This window comes from Ambystoma mexicanum, chromosome 6q, assembly GCF_040938575.1.
Source record: "Ambystoma mexicanum isolate Mex_15411 chromosome 6q, UKY_AmexF1_1, whole genome shotgun sequence".
NCBI classification, from domain to species: Eukaryota; Metazoa; Chordata; class Amphibia; order Caudata; family Ambystomatidae; genus Ambystoma; species Ambystoma mexicanum.
The window spans coordinates 548,842,609-548,866,785 of record NC_090937.1 but is presented as its reverse complement, the minus strand read 5'-3'; positions in this window follow the sequence as shown (position 1 = coordinate 548,866,785).

Below are 24,177 nucleotides of genomic sequence, written 5' to 3'. Positions count from 1 at the left end.
CACCAGGCCCCCACTCATGTCTCCCATCACCCCCACCCCCCAGCAGTGCAGGGGCAGCCTCCACCAGGCCCCCACTCATGTCCCCCTGCACCCCCACCCCCCAGCAGTGCAGGGGCAGCCTCCACCAGGCCCCCACTCATGTCCAACTCATGTCTCCCTGCACCCCCACCTCCCAGCCACCAGGGGCAGCCTCCACCAGGTCCCCACACATGTCCACCACCACCCCCACCCCCCAGCAGTGCAGGGGCACCCTCCACCAGGCCCCCACTCATGTCTCCCATCACCCCCACCCCCCAGCAGTGCAGGGGCAGCCTCCACCAGGCCCCCACTCATGTCCCCCTGCACCCCCACCCCCCAGCAGTGCAGGGGCAGCCTCCATCAGGCCCCCATACATGTCTACCACCACCCCCACCCCCAGCAGTGCAGGGGCACCCTCCACCAGGCCCCCACTCATGTCCCCCTGCACCCCCACCCCCCAGCAGTGCAGGGGCAGCCTCCACCAGGCCCCCACACATGCCTACCACCACCCCCACCCCCCAGCCACCAGGGGCAGCCTCCACCAGGCCCCCACTCATGTCTCCCATCACCCCACCCCCCAGCAGTGCAGGGGCAGCCTCCACCAGGCCCCCACTCATGTCCCCTATCAACCCCACCCCCCAGCAGTGCAGCGGCAGCCTCCACCAGGCCCCCACTCATGTCTCCCACCACCCCCACCCCCCAGCAGTGCAGGGGCAGCCTCCACCTGGCCCCCACTCATGTCTCCCATCACCCCCACCCCCCAGCAGTGCAGGGGCAACCTCCACCAGGACCCCACACATGTCCCCCTGTACCCCACACCACCCAGCAGTGCAGGGGCAGCCTCCACCAGGCCCCCCCTCATGTCTCCCACCACCCCCACCCCCCAGCAATGCAGGGGCAGCCTCCACCAGGCCCCCACTCATGTCTCCCACCACCCCCACCCCCCAGCCACCAGGGGCAGCCTCCACTAGGCCCCCACTCATGTCCCCTATCACCCCCACCTCCCAGCAGTGTAGGGGCAGCCTCCACCAGGCCCCCACTCATGTCGCCCACCACCCCCACCCCCCAGCAGTGCAGGGGCAGCCTCCACCAGGCCCCCACTCATGTCCAACTCATGTCTCCCTGCACCCCCACCCCCCAGCCACCGGGGACAGCCTCCACCAGGCCCCCACCCATGTCTCCCATCACCCCCACCCCCCATCAGTGCAGGGGCAGCCTCCACCAGGCACCCACTCATGTCCCCTATCACCCCCACCCCCCAGCAGTGCAGGGGCAGCCTCCACCAGGCCCCCATTCATGTCTCCCACCACCCCACCCCCCAGCCACTAGGGGCAGCCATAACCAGGCCCCCACTCTTGTCCCCTATCACCCCCACCCCCCAGCAGTGCAGGGGCAGCCTCCACCAGGCCCCCACTCATGTCCAACTCATGTCTCCCTGCACCCCCACCCCCCAGCCAACAGGGGCAGCCTCCACCAGGCCCCCACTCATGTCTCCCATCACCCCCACCCCCCAGCAGTGCAGGGGCAGCCTCCACCAGGCCCCCACTCATGTCCCCTATCACCCCACCCCAAAGCCACCAGGGGCAGCCTCCACCAGGCCCCCACTAATGTCTCCCACCACCCCCACCCCCAGCCACCAGGGGCAGCCTCCACCAGGCCCCCACTCATGTCTCCCATCACCCCCACACCCCAGCAGTGCAGGGGCAGCCTCCACCAGGCCCCCACTCATGTCCCCTATCACCCCCACCCCCCAGCAGTGCAGGGGCAGCCTCCACCAGGCCCCAACTCATGTGTCCCACCACCCCCACCCCCCAGCCTCCAGGGGCAGCCTCCACCAGGCCCCCACTCATGTCCCCCTGCACCCCCAACCCCCCGCAGTGCAGGGGCAGCCTCCACCAGGCCCCCACTCATGTCCATTTCATGTCTCCCTGCACCCCCACCTTCCAGCCACCAGGGGCAGCCTCCACCAGGCCCCCACACATGTCTACCACCACCCCCACCCCCCAGCAGTGCAGGGGCACCCTCCACCAGGCCCCCACTCATGTCTCCCATCACCCATACCCCCCAGCAGTGCAGGGGCAGCCTCCACCAGGCCCCCACTCATGTCCCCCTGCACCCCCACCCCCCAGCAGTGCAGGGGCAGCCTCCAACAGGCCCCCACACATGTCTACCACCCCCCTCCCCTACCCCCCAGCAGTGCAGGGGCAGCCTCCACCAGGCCCCCACTCATGTCTCCCACCACCCCCACCCCCCAGCCACCAGGGGCAGCCTCCACCAGGTCCCCACTCACGTCTCCCATCACCCCCACCCCCCAGCAGTGCAGGGGCAGCCTCCACCAGGCCCCCACTCATGTCCCCTATCACCCCCACCCCCCAGCAGTGCAGGGGCAGCCCCCACCAGGCCCCCACTCATGTCCCACTCATGTCTCCCACCACCCCCACCCCCAGCCACCAGGGGCAGCCTCCACCAGGCCCCCACTCATGTCTCCCATCACCACAACCCCCCAGCAGTGCAGGGGCAGCCTCCACCAGGCCCCCAACCATGTCCCCCTGCACCCCCAACCCCCAGCAGTGCAGGGGCAGCCTCCACCAGGCCCCCACACATGTCTACCACCACCCCCACCCCCCACAAGTGCAGGGGCACCCTCCACCAGGCCCCCACTCATGTCTCCCATCACCCCAACCCCCCAGCAGTGCAGGGGCAGCCACCACCAGGCCTCCACTCATGTCCCCCTGCACACCCACCCCCAGCAGTGCAGGGGCAGCCTCCACCAGGCCCCCACTCATGTCTCCCATCACCCCCACCCCCCAGCAGTGCAGGGGCAGCCTCCACCAGGCTCCCACACATGTCTACCACCACCCCACCCCCCAGCAGTGCAGGGGCAGCCTCCACCAGGCCCCCACTCATGTCCCCTATCACCCCCACCCCCCAGCAGTGCAGGGGCAGCCTCCACCAGGCCCCCAATCATGTCTCCCACCACCCCCAGCCCCCAGCAGTGCAGGGGCAGCCTCCACCAGGCCCCCACTCATGTCTCCCATCACCCCCACTCCCCAGCAGTGTAGGGGCAGCCTCCACCAGGCCCCTACTCATGTCTCCTATCACCCCCACCCCCCAGCAGTGTAGGGGCAGCCTCCACCAGGCCCCCACTCATGTCTCCCACCACCCCCAACCCCCAGCAGTGCAGGGGCAGCCTTCACCAGGCCCCCACTCATGTCCAACTCATGTCTCCCTGCACCCCCACCCCCAGCCACTAGGGGCAGCCTCCACCAGGCCCCCACACATGTTTCCCTGTACCCCCACACCACCCAGCAGTGCAGGGGCAGCCTCCACCAGGCCCCCACTCATGTCTCCCACCACCCCCACCCCCCAGCAGTGTAGGGGCAGCCTCCACCAGGCCCCTACTCATGTCTCCTATCACCCCCACCCCCCAGCAGTGTAGGGGCAGCCTCCACCAGGCCCCCACTCATGTCTCCCACCACCCCCAACCCCCAGCAGTGCAGGGGCAGCCTTCACCAGGCCCCCACTCATGTCCAACTCATGTCTCCCTGCACCCCCACCCCCCAGCCACTAGGGGCAGCCTCCACCAGGCCCCCACTCATGTCTCCCATCACCCCCACCCCCCAGCAGTGCAGGGGCAGCCTCCACCAGGCCCCCACTCATGTCCCCTATCACCCCCACCCCCCAGCAGTGCAGGGGCAGCCTCCACCAGGCCCCCACTCATGTCCAACTCATGTCTCCCTGCACCCCCACCCCCCAGCCAACAGAAGCAGCCTCCACCAGGCCCCCACTCATGTCTCCCATCACCCCCACCCCCCAGCAGTGCAGGGGCAGCCTCCACCAGGCCCCCCCTCATGTCCCCTATCACCCCCACCCCAAAGCCACCAGGCCCTCACTCATGTCTCCCACCACCCCCACCCCCCATCAGTGCAGGGGCACCCTCCACCAGGACCCCACACATGTCCCCCTGCACCCCCACCCCCAGCCACCAGGGGCAGCCTCCACCAGGCCCCCACTCATGTCCCCCTGCACCCCCCCCCACAGTGCAGGGGCAGCCTCCACCAGGCCCCCACTCATGTCCAACTCATGTCTCCCTGCACCCCCACCTCCCAGCCACCAGGGGCAGCCTCCACCAGGCCCCCACACATGTCCACCCCCACCCCCCAGCAGTGCAGGGGCAGCCTCCACCAGGCCCCCACTCATGTCCCCCTGCACCCCCACCCCCCAGCAGTGCAGGGGCAGCCTCCATCAGGCCCCCATACATGTCTACCACCACCCCCACCCCCCAGCAGTGCAGGGGCACCCTCCAACAGGCCCCCACTCATGTCTCCCATCACCCCCACCCCCCGGCAGTGCAGGGGCTGCCTCCACCAGGCCCCCACTCATGTCCCCCAGCACCCCCACCCCCCAGCAGTGCAGGGGCAGCCTCCACCAGGCCCCCACTCATGTCCAACTCATGTCTCCCTGCACCCCCACCCCCCAGCCACCAGGGGCAGCCTCCACCAGGCCCCCACACATGCCTACCACCACCCCAACCCCCCAGCCACCAGGGGCAGCCTCCACCAGGCCCCCACTCATGTCTCCCATCACCCCCACCCCCCAGCAGTGCAGGGGCAGCCTCCACCAGGCCCCCACTCATGTCCCCTATCAACCCCACCCCCCAGCAGTGCAGGGGCAGCCTCCACCAGGCCCCCACTCATGTCTCCCATCACCCCACCCCCCAGCAGTGCAGGGGCACCCTCCACCAGGACCCCACACATGTCCCCCTGTACCCCACACCACCCAGCAGTGCAGGGGCAGCCTCCACCAGGCCCCCACTCATGTCCCCTATCACCCCCACCCCCCAGCAGTGTAGGGGCAGCCTCCACCAGGCCCCCACTCATGTCGCCCACCACCCCCACCCCCCAGCAGTGCAGGGGCAGCCTCCACCAGGCCCCCACTCATGTCCAACTCATGTCTCCCTGCACCCCCACCCCCCAGCCACCAGGGGCAGCCTCCACCAGGCCCCCACTCATGTCTCCCATCACCCCCACCCCCCAGCAGTGCAGGGGCAGCCTCCACCAGGCCCCCACTCATGTCCCCTATCACCCCCACCCCCCCAGCAGTGCAAGGGCAGCCTCCACCAGGCCCCCACTCATGTCTCCCACCACCCCCACCCCCCAGCCACCAGGGGCAGCCTCCACCAGGCCCCCACTCTTGTCCCCTATCACCCCCACCCCCCAGCAGTGCAGGGGCAGCCTCCACCAGGCCCCCACTCATGTCCAACTCATGTCTCCCTGCACCCCACCCCCCAGCCAACAGGGGCAGCCTCCACCAGGCCCCCACTCATGTCTCCCATCACCCCCACCCCCCAGCAGTGCAGGGGCAGCCTCCACCAGGCCCCCACTCATGTCCCCTATCACCCCCACCCCAAAGCCACCAGGGGCTGCTTCCACCAGGCCCCCACTAATGTCTCCCACCACCCCCACCCCCAGCCACCAGGGGCAGCCTCCACCAGGCCCCCACTCATGTCTCCCATCACCCCCACACCCCAGCAGTGCAGGGGCACCCTCCACCAGGCCCCCACTCATGTCCCCTATCACCCCCACCCCCCAGCAGTGCAGGGGCAGCCTCCACCAGGCCCCCACTCATGTGTCCCACCCCCCCACCCCCTAGCCTCCAGGGGCAGCCTCCACCAGGCCCCCACTCATGTCCCCCTGCACCCCCACCCCCCCGCAGTGCAGGGGCAGCCTCCACCAGGCCCCCACTCATGTCCAACTCATGTCTCCCTGAACCCCCACCTCCCAGCCACCAGGGGCAGCCTCCACCAGGCCCCCACACATGTCTACCACCACCCCACTCCCCGGCAGTGCAGGGGCAGCCTCCACCAGGCCCCCACTCATGTCTCCCATCACCCCACTCCCCGGCAGTGCAGGGGCAGCCTCCACCAGGCCCCCACTCATGTCCCCCTGCACCCCCACGCCCCAGCAGTGCAGGGGCAGCCTCCACCAGGCCCCCACACATGTCTACCACCACCCCACTCCCCAGCAGTGCAGGGGCACCGTCCACCAGGCCCCCACTCATGTCTCCCATCACCCCACTCCCCGGCAGTGCAGGGGCAGCCTCCACCAGGCCCCCACTCATGTCCCCCTGCACCCCCACGCCCCAGCAGTGCAGGGGCAGCCTCCACCAGGCCCCCACACATGTATACCACCACCCCCACCCCCCAGCAGTGCAGGGGCAGCCTCCACCAGGCCCCCACTCATGTCTCCCTGCACCCCCACCCCCCAGCCACCAGGGGCAGCCTCCACCAGGCCCCTACACATGCCTACCACCACCCCAACCCCCCAGCCACCAGGGGCAGCCTCCACCAGGCCCCCACTCATGTCTCCCATCACCCCCACCCCCCAGCAGTGCAGGGGCAGCCTCCACCAGGCCCCCACTCATGTCCCCTATCAACCCCACCCCCCAGCAGTGCAGGGGCAGCCTCCACCAGGCCCCCACTCATGTCTCCCATCACCCCCACCCCCCAGCAGTGCAGGGGCACCCTCCACCAGGACCCCACACATGTCCCCCTGTACCCCACACCACCCAGCAGTGCAGGGGCAGCCTCCACCAGGCCCCCACTCATGTCCCCTATCACCCCCACCCCCCAGCAGTGTAGGGGCAGCCTCCACCAGGCCCCCACTCATGTCGCCCACCACCCCCACCCCCCAGCAGTGCAGGGGCAGCCTCCACCAGGCCCCCACTCATGTCCAACTCATGTCTCCCTGCACCCCCACCCCCCAGCCACCAGGGGCAGCCTCCACCAGGCCCCCACTCATGTCTCCCATCACCCCCACCCCCCAGCAGTGCAGGGGCAGCCTCCACCAGGCCCCCACTCATGTCCCCTATCACCCCCACCCCCCCAGCAGTGCAAGGGCAGCCTCCACCAGGCCCCCACTCATGTCTCCCACCACCCCCACCCCCCAGCCACCAGGGGCAGCCTCCACCAGGCCCCCACTCTTGTCCCCTATCACCCCCACCCCCCAGCAGTGCAGGGGCAGCCTCCACCAGGCCCCCACTCATGTCCAACTCATGTCTCCCTGCACCCCACCCCCCAGCCAACAGGGGCAGCCTCCACCAGGCCCCCACTCATGTCTCCCATCACCCCCACCCCCCAGCAGTGCAGGGGCAGCCTCCACCAGGCCCCCACTCATGTCCCCTATCACCCCCACCCCAAAGCCACCAGGGGCTGCTTCCACCAGGCCCCCACTAATGTCTCCCACCACCCCCACCCCCAGCCACCAGGGGCAGCCTCCACCAGGCCCCCACTCATGTCTCCCATCACCCCCACACCCCAGCAGTGCAGGGGCACCCTCCACCAGGCCCCCACTCATGTCCCCTATCACCCCCACCCCCCAGCAGTGCAGGGGCAGCCTCCACCAGGCCCCCACTCATGTGTCCCACCCCCCCACCCCCTAGCCTCCAGGGGGAGCCTCCACCAGGCCCCCACTCATGTCCCCCTGCACCCCCACCCCCCCGCAGTGCAGGGGCAGCCTCCACCAGGCCCCCACTCATGTCCAACTCATGTCTCCCTGAACCCCCACCTCCCAGCCACCAGGGGCAGCCTCCACCAGGCCCCCACACATGTCTACCACCACCCCACTCCCCGGCAGTGCAGGGGCAGCCTCCACCAGGCCCCCACTCATGTCTCCCATCACCCCACTCCCCGGCAGTGCAGGGGCAGCCTCCACCAGGCCCCCACTCATGTCCCCCTGCACCCCCACGCCCCAGCAGTGCAGGGGCAGCCTCCACCAGGCCCCCACACATGTCTACCACCACCCCACTCCCCAGCAGTGCAGGGGCACCGTCCACCAGGCCCCCACTCATGTCTCCCATCACCCCACTCCCCGGCAGTGCAGGGGCAGCCTCCACCAGGCCCCCACTCATGTCCCCCTGCACCCCCACGCCCCAGCAGTGCAGGGGCAGCCTCCACCAGGCCCCCACACATGTATACCACCACCCCCACCCCCCAGCAGTGGAGGGGCAGCCTCCACCAGGCCCCCACTCATGTCTCCCACCACCCCCCACCCCCCAGCCACCAGGGGCAGCCTCCACCAGGCCCCCACTCATGTCTCCCGTCACCCCCACCCCCCAGCCACCAGGGGCAGCCTCCACCAGGCCCCCACTCATGTCCCCTATAACCCCCACCCCCCAGCAGTGCAGGGGCAGCCCCCACCAGGCCCCCACTCATGTCCCACTCATGTCTCCCACCACCCCCACCCCCAGCCACCAGGGGCAGCCTCCACCAGGCCCCCAAACATGCCCCCCTGCACCCCCACCCCCCAGCCACGAGGGGCACCCTCCACCAGGCCCCCACTCATGTCTCCCATCACCCCAACCCCCCAGCAGTGCAGGGGCAGCCTCCACCAGGCCCCCAACCATGTCCCCCTGCACCCCCACCCCCCAGCAGTGCAGGGGCAGCCTCCACCAGGCCCCCACACATGTCTACCACCACCCCCACCCCCCAGCAGTGTAGGGGCAGCCTCCACCAGGCCCCTACTCATGTCTCCTATCACCCCCACCCCCAGCAGTGTAGGGGCAGCCTCCACCAGGCCCCCACTCATGTCTCCCACCACCCCCAACCCCCAGCAGTGCAGGGGCAGCCTTCACCAGGCCCCCACTCATGTCCAACTCATGTCTCCCTGCACCCCCACCCCCCAGCCACTAGGGGCAGCCTCCACCAGGCCCCCACACATGTCTCCCATCACCCCCACCCCCCAGCAGTGCAGGGGCAGCCTCCACCAGGCCCCCACTCATGTCCTCTATCACCCCCACCCCCCAGCAGTGCAGGGGCAGCCTCCACCAGGCCCCCACTCATGTCCAACTCATGTCTCCCTGCACCCCCACCCCCCAGCCAACAGAAGCAGCCTCCACCAGGCCCCCACTCATGTCTCCCATCACCCCCACCCCCCAGCAGTGCAGGGGCAGCCTCCACCAGGCCCCCACTCATGTCCCCTATCACCCCCACCCCAAAGCCACCAGGGGAAGCCTCCACCAGGCCCTCACTCATGTCTCCCACCACCCCCACCCCCCAGCAGTGCAGGTGCACCCTCCACCAGGACCCCACACATGTCCCCCTGCACCCCCACCCCCAGCCACCAGGGGCAGCCTCCACCAGGCCCCCACTCATGTCCCCCTGCACCCCCCCCGCAGTGCAGGGGCAGCCTCCACCAGGCCCCCACTCATGTCCAACTCATGTCTCCCTGCACCCCCACCTCCCAGCCACCAGGGGCAGCCTCCACCAGGCCCCCACACATGTCCACTACCACCCCCACCCCCCAGCAGTGCAGGGGCAGCCTCCACCAGGCCCCCACTCATGTCCCCCTGCACCCCCACCCCCCAGCAGTGCAGGGGCAGCCTCCATCAGGCCCCCATACATGTCTACCACCACCCCCACCCCCAGCAGTGCAGGGGCACCCTCCAACAGGCCCCCACTCATGTCTCCCATCACCCCCACCCCCCGGCAGTGCAGGTGCAGCCTCCACCAGGCCCCCACTCATGTCCCCCTGCACCCCCACCCCCCAGCAGTGCAGGGGCAGCCTCCACCAGGCCCCCACTCATGTCCAACTCATGTCTCCCTGCACCCCCACCCCCCAGCCACCAGGGGCAGCCTCCACCAGGCCCCCACACATGCCTACCACCACCCCAACCCCCCAGCCACCAGGGGCAGCCTCCACCAGGCCCCCACTCATGTCTCCCATCACCCCCACCCCCCAGCAGTGCAGGGGCAGCCTCCACCAGGCCCCCACTCATGTCCCCTATCAACCCCACCCCCCAGCAGTGCAGGGGCAGCCTCCACCAGGCCCCCACTCATGTCTCCCATCACCCCCACCCCCCAGCAGTGCAGGGGCACCCTCCACCAGGACCCCACACATGTCCCCCTGTACCCCCACACCACCCAGCAGTGCAGGGGCAGCCTCCACCAGGCCCCCACTCATGTCCCCTATCACCCCCACCCCCCAGCAGTGTAGGGGCAGCCTCCACCAGGCCCCCACTCATGTCGCCCACCACCCCCACCCCCCAGCAGTGCAGGGGCAGCCTCCACCAGGCCCCCACTCATGTCCAACTCATGTCTCCCTGCACCCCCACCCCCCAGCCACCAGGGGCAGCCTCCACCAGGCCCCCACTCATGTCTCCCATCACCCTCACCCCCCAGCAGTGCAGGGGCAGCCTCCACCAGGCCCCCACTCATGTCCCCTATCACCCCCACCCCCCCAGCAGTGCAAGGGCAGCCTCCACCAGGCCCCCACTCATGTCTCCCACCACCCCCACCCCCCAGCCACCAGGGGCAGCCTCCACCAGGCCCCCACTCTTGTCCCCTATCACCCCCACCCCACAGCAGTGCAGGGGCAGCCTCCACCAGGCCCCCACTCATGTCCAGCTCATGTCTCCCTGCACCCCACCCCCCAGCCACCAGGGGCTGCTTCCACCAGGCCCCCACAAATGTCTCCCACCACCCCCACCCCCAGCCACCAGGGGAAGCCTCCACCAGGCCCCCACTCATGTCTCCCATCACCCCCACACCCCAGCAGTGCAGGGGCACCCTCCACCAGGCCCCCACTCATGTCCCCTATCACCCCCACCCCCCAGCAGTGCAGGGGCAGCCTCCACCAGGCCCCCACTCATGTGTCCCACCCCCCCACCCCCTAGCCTCCAGGGGCAGCCTCCACCAGGCCCCCACTCATGTCCCCCTGCACCCCCACCCCCCCGCAGTGCAGGGGCAGCCTCCGCCAGGCCCCCACTCATGTCCAACTCATGTCTCCCTGAACCCCCACCTCCCAGCCACCAGGGGCAGCCTCCACCAGGCCCCCACACATGTCTACCACCACCCCACTCCCCGGCAGTGCAGGGGCAGCCTCCACCAGGCCCCCACTCATGTCCCCCTGCACCCCCACGCCCCAGCAGTGCAGGGGCAGCCTCCACCAGGCCCCCACTCATGTCTCCCATCACCCCACTCCCTGGCAGTGCAGGGGCAGCCTCCACCAGGCCCCCACTCATGTCCCCCTGCACCCCACTCCCTGGCAGTGCAGGGGCAGCCTCCACCAGGCCCCCACTCATGTCCCCCGGCACCCCCATGCCCCAGCAGTGCAGGGGCAGCCTCCACCAGGCCCCCACTCATGTCTCCCACCACCCCCACCCCCCAGCCACCAGGGGCAGCCTCCACCAGGCCCCCACTCATGTCTCCCGTCACCCCCACCCCCCAGCCACCAGGGGCAGCCTCCACCAGGCCCCCACTCATGTCTCCCATCACCCCCGTCCCCCAGCAGTGCAGGGGCAGCCTCCACCAGGCCCCCACTCATGTCCCCTATCACCCCCACCCCCCAGCAGTGCAGGGGCAGCCCCCACCAGGCCCCCACTCATGTCCCACTCATGTCTCCCACCACCCCCACCCCCAGCCACCAGGGGCAGCCTCCACCAGGCCCCCACTCATGTCCCCCTGCACCCCCACTCCCCAGCAGTGCAGGGGCACCCTCCACCAGGCCCCCACTCATGTCTCCCATCACCCCACTCCCCGGCAGTGCAGGGGCAGCCTCCACCAGGCCCCCACTCATGTCCCCCTGCACCCCCACGCCCCAGCAGTGCAGGGGCAGCCTCCACCAGGCCCCCACACATGCCCCCCCTGCACCCCCACCCCCCAGCCACGAGGGGCACCCTCCACCAGGCCCCCACTCATGTCTCCCATCACCCCAACCCCCCAGCAGTGCAGGGGCAGCCTCCACCAGGCCCCCAACCATGTCCCCCTGCACCCCCACCCCCCAGCAGTGCAGGGGCAGCCTCCACCAGGCCCCCACACATGTCTACCACCACCCCCACCCCCCCAGCAGTGCAGGGGCACCCTCCACCAGGCTCCCACTCATGTCCCCCTGCACCCCCACCCCCCAGCAGTGCAGTGGCAGCCTCCACCAGGCCCCCACTCATGTCCAACTCATGTCTCCCATCACCCCACCCCCCAGCAGTGCAGGGGCAGCCTCCACCAGGCCCCCACTCATGTCCCAGCAGTGCAGGGGCACCCTCCACCAGGCCCCCACTCATGTCTCCCATCACCCCCACCCCCCAGCAGTGCAGGGGCAGCCTCCACCAGGCCCCCACTCATGTCCCCCTGCACCCCCACCCCCCAGCAGTGCAGGGGCAGCCTCCACCAGGCCCCCACTCATGTCCAACTCATATCTCCCTGCACCCCCACCTCCCAGCCACCAGGGGCAGCCTCCACCAGGCCCAGCCTCCACCAGGCCCCCACACATGTCCACCACCACCCCCACCCCCCAGCAGTGCAGGGGCACCCTCCACCAGGCCCCCACTCATGTCTCCCATCACCCCCACCCCCCAGCAGTGCAGGGGCAGCCTCCACCAGTCCCCCACTCATGTCCTCCTGCACCCCCACCCCCCAGCAGTGCAGGGGCAGCCTCCATCAGGCCCCCATACATGTCTACCACCACCCCCACCCCCCAGCCACCAGGGCAGCCTCCACCAGGCCCCCACTCTTGTCCCCTATCACCCCCACCCCCCAGCAGTGCAGGGGCAGCCTCCACCAGGCCCCCACTCATGTCCAACTCATGTCTCCCTGCACCCCACCCCCCAGCCACCAGGGGCTGCTTCCACCAGGCCCCCACAAATGTCTCCCACCACCCCCACCCCCAGCCACCAGGGGAAGCCTCCACCAGGCCCACACTCATGTCTCCCATCACCCCCACACCCCAGCAGTGCAGGGGCACCCTCCACCAGGCCCCCACTCATGTCCCCTATCACCCCCACCCCCCAGCAGTGCAGGGGCAGCCTCCACCAGGCCCCCACTCATGTGTCCCACCCCCCCACCCCCTAGCCTCCAGGGGCAGCCTCCACCAGGCCCCCACTCATGTCCCCCTGCACCCCCACCCCCCCGCAGTGCAGGGGCAGCCTCCGCCAGGCCCCCACTCATGTCCAACTCATGTCTCCCTGAACCCCCACCTCCCAGCCACCAGGGGCAGCCTCCACCAGGCCCCCACACATGTCTACCACCACCCCACTCCCCGGCAGTGCAGGGGCAGCCTCCACCAGGCCCCCACTCATGTCTCCCATCACCCCACTCCCCGGCAGTGCAGGGGCAGCCTCCACCAGGCCCCCACTCATGTCCCCCTGCACCCCCACGCCCCAGCAGTGCAGGGGCAGCCTCCACCAGGCCCCCACACATGTCTACCACCACCCCACTCCCCAGCAGTGCAGGGGCACCCTCCACCAGGCCCCCACTCATGTCTCCCATCACCCCACTCCCTGGCAGTGCAGGGGCAGCCTCCACCAGGCCCCCACTCATGTCCCCCTGCACCCCCACGCCCCAGCAGTGCAGGGGCAGCCTCCACCAGGCCCCCACTCATGTCTCCCACCACCCCCACCCCCCAGCCACCAGGGGCAGCCCCCACCAGGCCCCCACTCATGTCTCCCGTCACCCCCACCCCCCAGCCACCAGGGGCAGCCTCCACCAGGCCCCCACTCATGTCTCCCATCACCCCCACACCCCAGCAGTGCAGGGGCACCCTCCACCAGGCCCCCACTCATGTCCCCTATCACCCCCACCCCCCAGCAGTGCAGGGGCAGCCTCCACCAGGCCCCCACTCATGTGTCCCACCCCCCCACCCCCTAGCCTCCAGGGGCAGCCTCCACCAGGCCCCCACTCATGTCCCCCTGCACCCCCACCCCCCCGCAGTGCAGGGGCAGCCTCCGCCAGGCCCCCACTCATGTCCAACTCATGTCTCCCTGAACCCCCACCTCCCAGCCACCAGGGGCAGCCTCCACCAGGCCCCCACACATGTCTACCACCACCCCACTCCCCGGCAGTGCAGGGGCAGCCTCCACCAGGCCCCCACTCATGTCTCCCATCACCCCACTCCCCGGCAGTGCCGGGGCAGCCTCCACCAGGCCCCCACTCATGTCCCCCTGCACCCCCACGCCCCAGCAGTGCAGGGGCAGCCTCCACCAGGCCCCCACTCATGTCTCCCATCACCCCACTCCCTGGCAGTGCAGGGGCAGCCTCCACCAGGCCCCCACTCATGTCCCCCTGCACCCCACTCCCTGGCAGTGCAGGGGCAGCCTCCACCAGGCCCCCACTCATGTCCCCCGGCACCCCCATGCCCCAGCAGTGCAGGGGCAGCCTCCACCAGGCCCCCACTCATGTCTCCCACCACCCCCACCCCCCAGCCACCAGGGGCAGCCTCCACCAGGCCCCCACTCATGTCTCCCGTCACCCCCACCCCCCAGCCACCAGGGGCAGCCTCCACCAGGCCCCCACTCATGTCTCCCATCACCCCCATCCCCCAGCAGTGCAGGGGCAGCCTCCACCAGGCCCCCACTCATGTCCCCTATCACCCCCACCCCCCAGCAGTGCAGGGGCAGCCCCCACCAGGCCCCCACTCATGTCCCACTCATGTCTCCCACCACCCCCACCCCCAGCCACCAGGGGCAGCCTCCACCAGGCCCCCACTCATGTCCCCCTGCACCCCCACTCCCCAGCAGTGCAGGGGCACCCTCCACCAGGCCCCCACTCATGTCTCCCATCACCCCACTCCCCGGCAGTGCAGGGGCAGCCTCCACCAGGCCCCCACTCATGTCCCCCTGCACCCCCACGCCCCAGCAGTGCAGGGGCAGCCTCCACCAGGCCCCCACACATGCCCCCCCTGCACCCCCACCCCCCAGCCACGAGGGGCACCCTCCACCAGGCCCCCACTCATGTCTCCCATCACCCCAACCCCCCAGCAGTGCAGGGGCAGCCTCCACCAGGCCCCCAACCATGTCCCCCTGCACCCCCACCCCCCAGCAGTGCAGGGGCAGCCTCCACCAGGCCCCCACACATGTCTACCACCACCCCCACCCCCCCAGCAGTGCAGGGGCACCCTCCACCAGGCTCCCACTCATGTCCCCCTGCACCCCCACCCCCCAGCAGTGCAGTGGCAGCCTCCACCAGGCCCCCACTCATGTCCAACTCATGTCTCCCATCACCCCACCCCCCAGCAGTGCAGGGGCAGCCTCCACCAGGCCCCCACTCATGTCCCAGCAGTGCAGGGGCACCCTCCACCAGGCCCCCACTCATGTCTCCCATCACCCCCACCCCCCAGCAGTGCAGGGGCAGCCTCCACCAGGCCCCCACTCATGTCCCCCTGCACCCCCACCCCCCAGCAGTGCAGGGGCAGCCTCCACCAGGCCCCCACTCATGTCCAACTCATGTCTCCCTGCACCCCCACCTCCCAGCCACCAGGGGCAGCCTCCACCAGGCCCAGCCTCCACCAGGCCCCCACACATGTCCACCACCACCCCCACCCCCCAGCAGTGCAGGGGCACCCTCCACCAGGCCCCCACTCATGTCTCCCATCACCCCCACCCCCCAGCAGTGCAGGGGCAGCCTCCACCAGTCCCCCACTCATGTCCTCCTGCACCCCCACCCCCCAGCAGTGCAGGGGCAGCCTCCATCAGGCCCCCATACATGTCTACCACCACCCCCACCCCCCAGCCACCAGGGGCAGCCTCCACCAGGCCCCCACTCTTGTCCCCTATCACCCCCACCCCCCAGCAGTGCAGGGGCAGCCTCCACCAGGCCCCCACTCATGTCCAACTCATGTCTCCCTGCACCCCACCCCCCAGCCACCAGGGGCTGCTTCCACCAGGCCCCCACAAATGTCTCCCACCACCCCCACCCCCAGCCACCAGGGGAAGCCTCCACCAGGCCCACACTCATGTCTCCCATCACCCCCACACCCCAGCAGTGCAGGGGCACCCTCCACCAGGCCCCCACTCATGTCCCCTATCACCCCCACCCCCCAGCAGTGCAGGGGCAGCCTCCACCAGGCCCCCACTCATGTGTCCCACCCCCCCACCCCCTAGCCTCCAGGGGCAGCCTCCACCAGGCCCCCACTCATGTCCCCCTGCACCCCCACCCCCCCGCAGTGCAGGGGCAGCCTCCGCCAGGCCCCCACTCATGTCCAACTCATGTCTCCCTGAACCCCCACCTCCCAGCCACCAGGGGCAGCCTCCACCAGGCCCCCACACATGTCTACCACCACCCCACTCCCCGGCAGTGCAGGGGCAGCCTCCACCAGGCCCCCACTCATGTCTCCCATCACCCCACTCCCCGGCAGTGCAGGGGCAGCCTCCACCAGGCCCCCACTCATGTCCCCCTGCACCCCCACGCCCCAGCAGTGCAGGGGCAGCCTCCACCAGGCCCCCACACATGTCTACCACCACCCCACTCCCCAGCAGTGCAGGGGCACCCTCCACCAGGCCCCCACTCATGTCTCCCATCACCCCACTCCCTGGCAGTGCAGGGGCAGCCTCCACCAGGCCCCCACTCATGTCCCCCTGCACCCCCACGCCCCAGCAGTGCAGGGGCAGCCTCCACCAGGCCCCCACTCATGTCTCCCACCACCCCCACCCCCCAGCCACCAGGGGCAGCCCCCACCAGGCCCCCACTCATGTCTCCCGTCACCCCCACCCCCCAGCCACCAGGGGCAGCCTCCACCAGGCCCCCACTCATGTCTCCCATCACCCCCATCCCCCAGCAGTGCAGGGGCAGCCTCCACCAGGCCCCCACTCATGTCCCCTATCACCCCCACCCCCCAGCAGTGCAGGGGCAGCCCCCACCAGGCCCCCACTCATGTCCCACTCATGTCTCCCACCACCCCCACCCCCAGCCACCAGGGGCAGCCTCCACCAGGCCCCCACTCATGTCCCCCTGCACCCCCACTCCCCAGCAGTGCAGGGGCACCCTCCACCAGGCCCCCACTCATGTCTCCCATCACCCCACTCCCCGGCAGTGCAGGGGCAGCCTCCACCAGGCCCCCACTCATGTCCCCCTGCACCCCCACGCCCCAGCAGTGCAGGGGCAGCCTCCACCAGGCCCCCACACATGCCCCCCCTGCACCCCCACCCCCCAGCCACGAGGGGCACCCTCCACCAGGCCCCACTCATGTCTCCCATCACCCCAACCCCCCAGCAGTGCAGGGGCAGCCTCCACCAGGCCCCCAACCATGTCCCCCTGCACCCCCACCCCCCAGCAGTGCAGGGGCAGCCTCCACCAGGCCCCCACACATGTCTACCACCACCCCCACCCCCCAGCAGTGCAGGGGCACCCTCCACCAGGCTCCCACTCATGTCCCCCTGCACCCCCACCCCCCAGCAGTGCAGTGGCAGCCTCCACCAGGCCCCCACTCATGTCCAACTCATGTCTCCCATCACCCCCACCCCCCAGCAGTGCAGGGGCAGCCTCCACCAGGCCCCCACTCATGTCCCAGCAGTGCAGGGGCACCCTCCACCAGGCCCCCACTCATGTCTCCCATCACCCCCACCCCCCAGCAGTGCAGGGGCAGCCTCCACCAGGCCCCCACTCATGTCCCCCTGCACCCCCACCCCCCAGCAGTGCAGGGGCAGCCTCCACCAGGCCCCCACTCATGTCCAACTCATGTCTCCCTGCACCCCCACCTCCCAGCCACCAGGGGCAGCCTCCACCAGGCCCAGCCTCCACCAGGCCCCCACACATGTCCACCACCACCCCCACCCCCCAGCAGTGCAGGGGCACCCTCCACCAGGCCCCCACTCATGTCTCCCATCACCCCCACCCCCCAGCAGTGCAGGGGCAGCCTCCACCAGTCCCCCACTCATGTCCTCCTGCACCCCCACCCCCCAGCAGTGCAGGGGCAACCTCCATCAGGCCCCCATACATGTCTACCACCACCCCCACCCCCCAGCAGTGCAGGGGCACTCTCCACCAGGCCCCCACTCATGTCTCCCATCACCCCCACCCCCCAGCAGTGCAGGGGCAGCCTCCACCAGGCCCCCACTCATGTCCCCCTGCACCCCCACCCCCCAGCAGTGCAGGGGCAGCCTCCACCAGCCCCCCACTCATGTCCAACTCATGTCTCCCTGCACCCCCACCCCCCAGCCACCAGGGGCAGCCTCCACCAGGCCCCCACACATGCCTACCACCACCCCCACCCCCCAGCCACCAGGGGCAGCCTCCACCAGGCCCCCACTCATGTCTTCCATCACCCCCACCCCCCAGCAGTGCAGGGGCAGCCTCCACCAGGCCCCCACTCATGTCCCCTATCAACCCCACCTCCCAGCAGTGCAGGGGCAGCCTCCACCAGGCCCCCACTCATGTCTCCCACCACCCCCACCCCCCAGCAGTGCAGGGGCAGCCTCCACCTGGCCCCCACTCATGTCTCCCATCACCCCCACCCCCCAGCAGTGCAGGGGCAACCTCCACCAGGACCCCACACATGTCCCCCTGTACCCCACACCACCCAGCAGTGCAGGGGCAGCCTCCACCAGGCCCCCCCTCATGTCTCCCACCACCCCCACCCCCCAGCCACCAGGGGCAGCCTCCACTAGGCCCCCACTCATGTCCCCTATCACCCCCACCCCCCAGCAGTGTAGGGGCAGCCTCCACCAGGCCCCCACTCATGTTGCCCACCACCCCCACCCCCCAGCAGTGCAGGGGCAGCCTCCACCAGGCCCCCACTCATGTCCAACTCATGTCTCCCTGCACCCCCACCCCCCAGCCACCAGGGGCAGCCTCCACCAGGCCCCCACTCATGTCTCCCATCACCCCCACCCCCCAGCAGTGCAGGGGCAGCCTCCACCAGGCCCCCACTCATGTCCCCTATCACCCCCACCGCCCAGCAGTGCAGGGGCAGCCTCCACCAGGCCCCCATTCATGTCTCCCACCACCCCACCCCCCAGCCACCAGGGGCAGCCATAACCAGGCCCCCACTCTTGTCCCCTATCACCCCCACCCCCCAGCAGTGCAGGGGCAGCCTCCACCAGGCCCCCACTCATGTCCAACTCATGTCTCCCTGCACCCCCACCCCCCAGCCAACAGGGGCAGCCTCCACCAGGCCCCCACTCATGTCTCCCATCACCCCCACCCCCCAGCAGTGCAGGGGCAGCCTCCACCAGGCCCCCACTCATGTCCCCTATCACCCCACCCCAAAGCCACCAGAGGCAGCCTCCACCAGGCCCCCACTAATGTCTCCCACCACCCCCACCCCCAGCCACCAGGGGCAGCCTCCACCAGGCCCCCACTCATGTCTCCCATCACCCCCACGCCCCAGCAGTGCAGGGGCAGCCTCCACCAGGCCCCCACTCATGTCCCCTATCACCCCCACTCCCCAGCAGTGCAGGGGCAGCCTCCACCAGGCCCCAACTCATGTGTCCCACCACCCCCACCCCCCAGCCTCCAGGGGCAGCCTCCACCAGGCCCCCACTCATGTCCCCCTGCACCCCCAACCCCCCGCAGTGCAGGGGCAGCCTCCACCAGGCCCCCACTCATGTCCATTTCATGTCTCCCTGCACCCCCACCTCCCAGCCACCAGGGGCAGCCTCCACCAGGCCCCTACACATGTCTACCACCACCCCCACCCCCCAGCAGTGCAGGGGCACCCTCCACCAGGCCCCCACTCATGTCTCCCATCACCCCCACCCCCCAGCAGTGCAGGGGCAGCCTCCACCAGGCCCCCACTCATGTCCCCCTGCACCCCCACCCCCCAGCAGTGCAGGGGCAGCCTCCACCAGGCCCCCACACATGTCTACCACCACCCCCACCCCCCAGCAGTGCAGGGGCAGCCTCCACCAGGCCCCCACTCATGTCTCCCACCACCCCCACCCCCCAGCCACCAGGGGCAGCCTCCACCAGGTCCCCACTCATGTCTCCCATCACCCCCACCCCCCAGCCACCGGGGGCAGCCTCCACCAGGCCCCCACTCATGTCTCCCATCACCCCCACCCCCCAGCAGTGCAGGGGCAGCCTCCACCAGGCCCCCACTCATGTCCCCTATCACCCCCACCCCCCAGCAGTGCAGGGGCAGCCCCCACCAGGCCCCCACTCATGTCCCACTCATGTCTCCCACCACCCCCACCCCCAGCCACCAGGGGCAGCCTCCACCAGGCCCCCACTCATGTCTCATCACCACAACCCCCCAGCAGTGCAGGGGCAGCCTCCACCAGGCCCCCACACATGTCTACCACCACCCCCACCCCCCAGCAGTGCAGGGGCACCCTCCACCAGGCCCCCACTCATGTCCCCCTGCACCCCCACCCCCCAGCAGTGCAGTGGCAGCCTCCACCAGGCCCCCACTCATGTCCAAATCATGTCTCCCTGCACCCCCACCCCCTAGCCACCAGGGGCAGCCTCCACCAGGACCCCACACATGTCTACCACCACCCCCACCCCCCACAAGTGCAGGGGAACCCTCCACCAGGCCCCCACTCATGTCTCCCATCACCCCAACCCCCCAGCAGTGCAGGGGCAGCCACCACCAGGCCCCCACTCATGTCCCCCTGCACACCCACCCCCCAGCAGTGCAGGTGCAGCCTCCAGCAGGCCCCCACTCATGTCCCCCTACACCCCCACCCCCCAGCAGTGCAGGGGCAGCCTCCACCAGGCCCCCACACATGTCTACCACCACCCCCACCCCCCAGCAGTGCAGGGGCACCCTCCACCAGGCCCCCACTCATGTCTCCCATCACCCCACCCCCCAGCAGTGCAGGGGCAGCCTCCAACAGGCCCCCACTCATGTCTCCCATCACCCCCACCCCCCAGCAGTGCAGGGGCAGCCTCCACCAGGCCCCCACTCATGTCCAACTCATGTCTCCCTGCACCCCCACCCCCCAGGGGCACCCTCCACCAGGCCCCCACTCATGTCTCCCATCACCCCCACCCCCAGCAGTGCAGGGGCAGCCTCCACCAGGCCCCCACTCATGTCCAACTCATGTCTCCCTGCACCCCCACCCCCCAGGGGCAGCCTCCACCAGGCCCCCACTCATGTCTCCCTGCACCCCCACCCCCAGCCACCAGGGGCAGCCTCCACCAGGCCCCCACTCATGTCTCCCATCACCCCCACCCCCCAGCAGTGCAGGGGCAGCCTCCACCAGGCCCCCACTCATGTCCCCTATCACTCCGACTCCCCAGCAGTGCAGGGGCAGCCTCCACCAGGGCCCCAATCATGTCTCCCACCACCCCTACCCCCCAGCCACCAGGGGCAGCCTCCACCAGGCCCCCACTCATGTCCCCTATCACCTCCACCCCCCAGCAGTGCAAGGGCAGCCTCCACCAGGCCCCCACTCATGTCCAACTCATGTCTCCCTGCACCCCCCAGCCACCAGGGGCAGCCTACACCAGGCCCCCACTCATGTCTCCCATCACCCCCACCCCCCAGCAGTGCAGGGGCAGCCTCCACCAGGCTCCCACACATGTCTACCACCACCCCACCCCCAGCAGTGCAGGGGCAGCCTCCACCAGGCCCCCACTCATGTCCCCTATCACCCCCACCCCCCAGCAGTGCAGGGGCAGCCTCCACCAGGCCCCCAATCATGTCTCCCACCGCCCCCAGCAGTGCAGGGGCAGCCTCCACCAGGCCCCCACTCATGTCTCCCATCACCCCCACTCCCCAGCAGTGCAGGGGCAGCCTCCACCAGGACCCCACACATGTTTCCCTGTACCCCACACCACCCAGCAGTGCAGGGGCAGCCTCCACCAGGCCCCACTCATGTCTCCCACCACCCCCACCCCCCAGCAGTGTAGGGGCAGCCTCCACCAGGCCCCTACTCATGTCTCCTATCACCCCCACCCCCCAGCAGTGTAGGGGCAGCCTCCACCAGGCCCCCACTCATGTCTCCCACCACCCCCAACCCCCAGCAGTGCAGGGGCAGCCTTCACCAGGCCCCCACTCATGTCCAACTCATGTCTCCCTGCACCCCCACCCCCCAGCCACTAGGGGCAGCCTCCACCAGGCCCCCACTCATGTCTCCCATCACCCCCACCCCCCAGCAGTGCAGGGGCAGCCTCCACCAGGCCCCCACTCATGTCCCCTATCACCCCCACCCCCCAGCAGTGCAGGGGCAGCCTCCACCAGGCCCCCACTCATGTCTCCCACCACCCCCACCCCCCAGCCACCAGGGGCAGCCTCCACCAGGCCCCCACTCATGTCCCCTATCACCCCCACCCCCCAGCAGTGCAGGGTCAGCCTCCACCAGGCCCCCACTCATGTCCAACTCATGTCTCCCTGCACCCCCACCCCCCAGCCAACAGGAGCAGCCTCCACCAGGCCCCCACTCATGTCTCCCATCACCCCCACCCCCCAGCAGTGCAGGGGCAGCCTCCACCAGGCCCCCACTCATGTCCCCTATCACCCCCACCCCAAAGCCACCAGGGGAAGCCTCCACCAGGCCCTCACTCATGTCTCCCACCACCCCCACCCCCCAGCAGTGCAGGGGCACCCTCCACCAGGACCCCACACATGTCCCCCTGCACCCCCACCCCCAGGGGCAGCCTCCACCAGGCCCCCACTCATGTCCCCCTGCACCCCCCCCGCAGTGCAGGGGCAGCCTCCACCAGGCCCCCACTCATGTCCAACTCATGTCTCCCTGCACCCCCACCTCCCAGCCACCAGGGGCAGCCTCCACCAGGCCCCCACACATGTCCACCACCACCCCCACCCCCCAGCAGTGCAGGGGCAGCCTCCACCAGGCCCCCACTCATGTCCCCCTGCACCCCCACCCCCCAGCAGTGCAGGGGCAGCCTCCTTCAGGCCCCCATACATGTCTACCACCACCCCCACCCCCCAGCAGTGAAGGGGCACCCTCCAACAGGCCCCCACTCATGTCTCCCATCACCCCCACCCCCTGGCAGTGCAGGGGCAGCCTCCACCAGGCCCCCACTCATGTCCCCCTGCACCCCCACCCCCCAGCAGTGCAGGGGCAGCCTCCACCAGGCCCCCACTCATGTCCAACTCATGTCTCCCTGCACCCCCACACCCCAGCCACCAGGGGCAGCCTCCACCAGGCCCCCACACATGCCTACCACCACCCCAACCCCCCAGCCACCAGGGGCAGCCTCCACCAGGCCCCCACTCATATCTCCCATCACCCCCACCCCCCAGCAGTGCAGGGGCAGCCTCCACCAGGCCCCCACTCATGTCCCCTATCAACCCCACCCCCCAGCAGTGCAGGGGCAGCCTCTACCAGGCCGCCACTCATGTCTCCCATCACCCCCACCCCCCAGCAGTGCAGGGGCACCCTCCACCAGGACCCCACTCATGTCTCCCACCACCCCCACCCCCCAGCAATGCAGGGGCAGCCTCCACCAGGCCCCCACTCATGTCTCCCACCACCCCCACCCCCCAGCCACCAGGGGCAGCCTCCACTAGGCCCCCACTCATGTCCCCTATCACCCCCACCCCCCAGCAGTGTAGGGGCAGCCTCCACCAGGCCCCCACTCATGTCGCCCACCACCCCCACCCCCCAGCAGTGCAGGGGCAGCCTCCACCAGGCCCCCACTCATGTCCAACTCATGTCTCCCTGCACCCCCACCCCCCAGCCACCAGGGGCAGCCTCCACCAGGCCCCCACTCATGTCTCCCATCACCCCCACCCCCCAGCAGTGCAGGGGCAGCCTCCACCAGGCCCCCACTCATGTCCCCTATCACCCCCACCCCCCCAGCAGTGCAAGGGCAGCCTCCACCAGGCCCCCACTCATGTCTCCCACCACCCCCACCCCCCAGCCACCAGGGGCAGCCTCCACCAGGCCCCACTCATGTCTCCCACCACCCCCACCCCCCAGCAGTGTAGGGGCAGCCTCCACCAGGCCCCTACTCATGTCTCCTATCACCCCCACCCCCCAGCAGTGTAGGGGCAGCCTCCACCAGGCCCCCACTCATGTCTCCCACCACCCCCAACCCCCAGCAGTGCAGGGGCAGCCTTCACCAGGCCCCCACTCATGTCCAACTCATGTCTCCCTGCACCCCCACCCCCCAGCCACTAGGGGCAGCCTCCACCAGGCCCCCACTCATGTCTCCCATCACCCCCACCCCCCAGCAGTGCAGGGGCAGCCTCCACCAGGCCCCCACTCATGTCCCCTATCACCCCCACCCCCCAGCAGTGCAGGGGCAGCCTCCACCAGGCCCCCACTCATGTCTCCCACCACCCCCACCCCCCAGCCACCAGGGGCAGCCTCCACCAGGCCCCCACTCATGTCCCCTATCACCCCCACCCCCCAGCAGTGCAGGGTCAGCCTCCACCAGGCCCCCACTCATGTCCAACTCATGTCTCCCTGCACCCCCACCCCCCAGCCAACAGAAGCAGCCTCCACCAGGCCCCCACTCATGTCTCCCACCACCCCCACCCC